This window comes from Dunckerocampus dactyliophorus, chromosome 3 (assembly GCF_027744805.1).
Source record: "Dunckerocampus dactyliophorus isolate RoL2022-P2 chromosome 3, RoL_Ddac_1.1, whole genome shotgun sequence".
Classification (NCBI taxonomy): domain Eukaryota; kingdom Metazoa; phylum Chordata; class Actinopteri; order Syngnathiformes; family Syngnathidae; genus Dunckerocampus; species Dunckerocampus dactyliophorus.
In genome coordinates, this window is record NC_072821.1 from 7,022,684 (window position 1) to 7,028,911 (window position 6,228).

Genomic DNA, 6,228 nt, shown 5'->3' on the forward strand with positions numbered 1-6,228 from the left:
ATCAAAGTAGAGTAACATTTTGGCGCATCTGTATAGAAATCTACAAGTGTCCTACAACTTCTCTTGGCTCACATCGGCAACTCGCGTTGATGTGTCATGACATCTCAACCGTACAAGCTGCAACAGATGGATGTGTTATCAGATGGATACTGGAGCGCTGCTGGAACGATCGCTGCTTTCTGTGGCGTACTGTAGTGCTTTCCCAATCATGCGCCAGGGAGGCGTTCGGGAGGTATCCTGACCAGATGCAGGAGCCACCTCATCTGACTCCTCTAAATGCAGAGGAGCAGCGGTTCTACTCTTGAGTTTCTCTGTAAGGGAGAGCCCAGCCACCCTACCGTGAAAACTCATTTCGGTCACTACTCAAAGCTCATAACCGTAGGTGAGGGTAGGAACGTATATTGACTGCAAAATTGAAAGCTTTGCCATTATAATAATATTGTAATAATAATACTGTTTTAAAAGTAATCTGTGCTTCACAACAGTAAAGGGATCCCAGAAAATATTTAATTCTTAATGTCTGCACTTTTATGTAAATATAATGCCTTGGAACAGGTTCCAAGAGATATTTTGTTATTAGCCTGTCATCTTTTGTTATTTTATATTTCTTGGTGCAACAATATTTCTGTATCAGTAATGAATACAGCTAAAAGGTTATGTTCCATTTGTGGACACAAGAGGGAGGCATTGTCCTGTATAAGGAAATTCACGAAGCTCTAATGAGGTCATCAGTGGCTGTGTGGTTGGTGAGAGGGTCGGGTTGGTACTTGTATTAGCCCAAATCAGTGCACCTATTTGGGACGAATAGTGCAGTGTGCCTGAGGCGTCTCCATGAGAGGACACATGACTGAGCATGCTGAAGCTTTTTATTGATTTTCAAATTGAGTAGAGGAACTAACTGAGGTGTCTCTCAGCAGCCACTCAATAGTGAAGTGTGAAAGTCTGAGGCATCACGCACACCTCAGGACATGTCCACAAAGCAGTGCAAACTGTTCAAGGCCGACTTAGGTTAAAGTCAATGTTCACCTTTTTCCCCTGTCATTATTTTTTGTATACAATTACATTGTACTGACTTTAACTAGATTAAATCTAATTCCTTATGGAGATGAAGGTTAGCACAGTAACAACTACAGATGTCACGAGACACTCAGTTCATGAGACCGGACGATACGCAACATTGGGTCTGTGGGAATGAGACGAGACGAGATTTTCACAATGGGCCTCAATCACCAATATCTTCCCAAGAATCTCTGTAGATTATTTTGTAATCTGTTTTTAAGAGGGTTCTTAACATTACGTGGGATTCACCGTGTTCTTAAACCGCAGAATTCGCAGCTGTGTTCTTAAATTGATTAATCCCATCTCCTTGTTAACTGAAAGCCCGTTGAGGTCATCATTGGGGAGACGACACTTTCAGGTACAGGCAATGGGAAAAATCTAAATATTTTCCCCAACTTACTTTTTGGAGTATCATCAACTGAAAGTCTAGATACAGACCTGGGCCCAAGGCAACGCTTCCATCCCCTCCTCATGCGGCTTCTACTCCAGAGGTGTGTTGTTTTTTGAATGCCTTTTTATTAACAACGTGTGTTCTAAAGGCCAGAAACTGAGCCCTCCAACAGTACCTACATGCATACTCGGTCCTGTGCCCTTCCACGCCTGATCTCAGAAGCAGTGTTGCCTCAACACTCGTAACGAAATTCGATACGCTTAAAGAAATGAATGAGAATTAAAAAATACAAATAAAAGATGTGCACTGAAACCCGTCTGTCCTCATTTTTGAAGTGAAACACTTAGTTTAAGACATCAGACTGTTAGATTCAAATTGTAATAAAGCAACTTTATTCTTAACTTTATTCACAAATAGGCAATTAATTGCACCTGAACTTGAACAGTGAGCCTGCAGTCTGGTCCAAACATTGCGTCAGGACGCACATCCTCATGGTGTAGTGGCTGAGGGGGACGTGGCACACCACGCTTCATAGCGATGTTGTGCAGTAGCTTGATTAATGTTGAAGTGTTGGTGCTTTTAGTTTATTTTTAAATGAGAAGTGCTATGTTAAGTACCAAACAAACAAAGAACAAACATGCCATAGCTCTGTAAAATCCTATTACAGAAACGGACTACACAGCCAATGTGCTAACACGTCGACGCTGAAATGTGCCTAAGAGTACTCCTGAGTGTTCGTAGGATTTGTTCCTACCTAAGAACAAATCCTAGATAAGAAAATATTCATCAATGCCACAATCTTCGTAAGAACTCGGTAAGCAGGACTTAAGAACAAATTTGTTCCTGGGAACGTTCCGTCAATTAGGCCCCGTTATTTTCAAGAAAAGTCCAATGAAAAAAATATATACGACTGGACAAACAGACATTTTAATTTAACTGAGTCGCAAAACAATGCAGGTGCATTTTGAAATCACAGGTCATGGGTCACACACAGCCAAAAACATAGAATGGCTCAGGGCGAAAGTTTGGACTTCTGAAGTGGCCTTCTATGAGTCCTGTTTTAAATTCATTTGAACATGTATGGAAAAAACTGATGCATGTCGTCTGGAGAAGGCACCCATCAAACCTGAGAGAGTTGAAGTAGTTTGCCCATGAGGAGTGACACAAAATACTTGGAGCAGTCAAAAGACCTCCAGTTGTTTTGAGTAATTGAGGAGTTGCTTTGTTGTGCAACAAAATAGGTTCGTTTTAGGGTACCATCCTTTTTGTCCTGGACTTTTTCATTAGCTTGGATTTTTAAAAGTTCTCCTTAACCACAACTCAAAAGCGATGTTGAATATTCATTTGTCAATTTGTAGTAACTGAGTTTGATACATTTTTTTTTTTGTTTCCATGTATTTCTGATTCTTCCCGCTTCATACAAGGCGCATGCGAGTACAAGCGACGTATTCAGAGCTAATTGATTGTAAGAACGCCGATAATTGCAAAGCAAAATATTTTTGAGGTTGCACTTGCCGTAAGAAGGTTTGTGAACCATTTTTCCTATACATTTGTGTTCAAAGTAAATATCTAACAGTGTGAGGCTTGTCCTCACAAGCCCGACGAGTCGCCTTGCAGGTTTCCACACGGAAGTTCTGCTGCGACTCCTTGGCCTTCGCCGTGACCATGTTTGAGGCCTCTAATGGAGAGACAAGCTTTGGGAATCAGCGGTGTACCCCAAGCGCCTGAGTGCATACACACTCACACACACACACACACATGCTTCATGGTTGTATCCCCCCTCACACTCCCTGGAGTGGCAGTTATTGAACTGTGACAAACGAGCCGTGTCAGAGCAGCCCCCCCACCTGGAGAATTGGCTAGATGACCTTTCCATTACCAAACCACTGCTGTAAAGCTCCCCGCCCAAGCCTTCCCCAGATAGAGTTACACACACAGCCCATTTACCAGGACCAGTGTCAGAAGCACTGCCATTCTTCCACAAACTTTATTTTACTTGAGTTATTTCACGTAGTAGCCTGCACAAACCATGCTGTCCTATTGATTTTTGTGCACTACCATGTGTGTATGTGAGGCCACTGTTGAATGTGATGATGGAGACGGTCTGTGCACATGAGTGTGTGTGTTTTTTCACACTCTCTCCATCTTCAAGTCCTGCTAATCCCCTGTAGACCCACGGCACCAGCCCAAATCTCACCAGACACTTTAAAGGGTCTGTGAGGGAGGGGAGGAAGAGCATGAGAAAGAGTAGGTTGGAAGGATATAGCGCAGGTTAAATCGGAACAGAATAACCCTTTAACTGCCTCTGACATTTGGGCAAGGATTCTTTGCAGCGCGACCTTGGCCACACTTAGTGAGAACCTGCTTGAAAGTTGAAAGATGGCCGTCTAATGATGCGTACTTGCTGCTGAGGCCATCTGTAGTCGCTGTCATAATACAGCTGAAAGGCAACAGCTGAAGGAAGAGGAGGAGTACCGCTATGACCAGGGAGCAGGTCCGGGGCCTTCCTCATGTTTGATCCAGGCTTGGCTCTAAAATGAAATATTTATTAGCTACCTTAATCATCCGTATTAGTGCAGTGCTACATTTCATCCTTATGTTTGTATTGTCCACACACACACTCACACGGAATACACATTTCCGGAAATTATTCCTCTAATAGATGCTCTGCCACAATTAATTGCCGGACATCATCCCAAAAACTGCCTCCTTCAAATGGATACCTCCCTTTTCCCCTTAATAATGCTAGAAACTGTCCATATTGTCAGTTTAAAAAAAATAAATGACATTGCTAATCAAAACAGCAGTACCTACCAAGACATGCAAACATTCTCAAAGCTCAATTAACATGTGGAGTCTTTCCAAATGTTGTAAAAGTAAGATGACCTTGGAGACAGCTTGTGTTCTGGTGGTTAGCATTAGCATTAGACTGACAGGTGGCCTCCCTCCGAAGTTGTGTGCGTCGGTATTGTTTGGATCCATGTGCCTTATTAGTTCCACCCAGTCTGGCTCTGTTGTTGGTGTGTTCCTGTGTTTCTGCATAATATTTCGAAAACAATTTTTGTCAACTTCAGTTTTCACTTAAAATAATCGTAACTTACTGATAAGATTGTTTAATATTATACATTTTAGCCTTTTCTTGTTACATTAAGCCTTTTTGCTTGATTTTTCCAGTTTTGCTGGGGTTTTTTTTAGAGAAATTTATTTCTACACTGTGCCACTGGCCCTTAAAAAAAAACGAGCCGTGGTCTGCAAATGGCCGCTGGGCCGCACTTTGGATACCCCGGTTTACGTATTTCACCGGGAAGGCGAAGTGTTATCAAACGATGTCTCCATGCTCTGTCTTCTTAGCACTATCGCTAGTCATGACTCCTGCTCGTCAAAGGCCGGGCCGCACGTTTGTGGAGCTGCATGCTTCCACGCCTGACCTTTTACGGTGGTGCTAATTCACACATACCGGGTTTGTGGAGGTCCGCTTCGTGACCACTTGTATTGGATTACTGAGTAAATGCATGATGCAAGAAACACTTGCAGCATAGGAATTCGGGGAGACATTATGATGCATACCGCCCCCTAACAGGTCGCGCCAAACCCATTCAGGCAGCTCAAATTAGTGCTGGGCTGCCACAAGTATCGAAACGCTGCTGCACAGTATAGTACCCACCAATAAATGTAGGTCCCATTGATTTCCACGTTAACGTGATGGCGGACGGAATCACGGAATTGGCCAATAAAACTGGAATTTACTGTTGAAGGCGGAATCTCATGGAAATTGACAAATTCTTTCATCATGAGAAGGAACGTTCATATTTCCCCTGTGGACAGCTCAATCATGGTGGACTCTCATCACAAAGACGAACCCGCCCCCTCTCGAAGTAAACATGTCCAAATGGACTCTTACGGCGCGTGAATGGAATCTAGCTGGGTTAGCTTAGTCTTAACCGTCAACAAACATTCTCAATACACTGCCGGCCTTCATAATAACAGCGCTGCTTGCCACATTTTGTCTAATTGTGAAAACAAAATCAGGGTGTCATAAAAAACATTAATAACGCAATTGTAATTGCGTCCTTAACCACAAGCACAAGCATTACAGCTTGTTGAAGATTTTATAGCAGAGGCTGACATCCCATTAGAAAAGTTAGCAAGGCTACATCCATTTCTGAATTCCTCAGCAATATTGTGGGTCACCACAATGTGCTCCATGACAGTAGATATGTGATGTTACACATAACTGTATCGGTATCGGTTGATATTGGAATCGGAAATTGAGAGTAGGAAGGTATCGTCAAAAAACCCAATATCGAACATCCCTAATGATTACTTATCTATTTATCAGTGCTCATGTGAAACTTTATTAAAATGTGACCGTGAAAAATACAAACTTTTGCCCAGAAATACTCTAAAATGAGTTAACCAATTAATTATGTTCAATATTTCAAGATAGTTAAGATAAAAACGTTTGTTTCTTAAGTGTGCAGGAGTCGAGGGCACATGGCTTCAGGTGAAATGTCTGAAGGGGTACGCCACTGTTAAAAGTTTGGGAACCACTGATGGATACCATCAGTGAGTGTAAGCATTTTTGCATTTAGTTAATGGACATTTTATTCACGAACTTAAAAAGCACACAATCTATGCTGGTAAAATAAGTGTCAAAGCGGAATTCTAAAAAATTAAAACTGAAAAAATGGAATGTGGGAAAAAAAATAAAACAACATTTTTATAGAGCCCTACAAATGCTACTCCTGATATTTTCATTACATTTTCCATATTGCTTT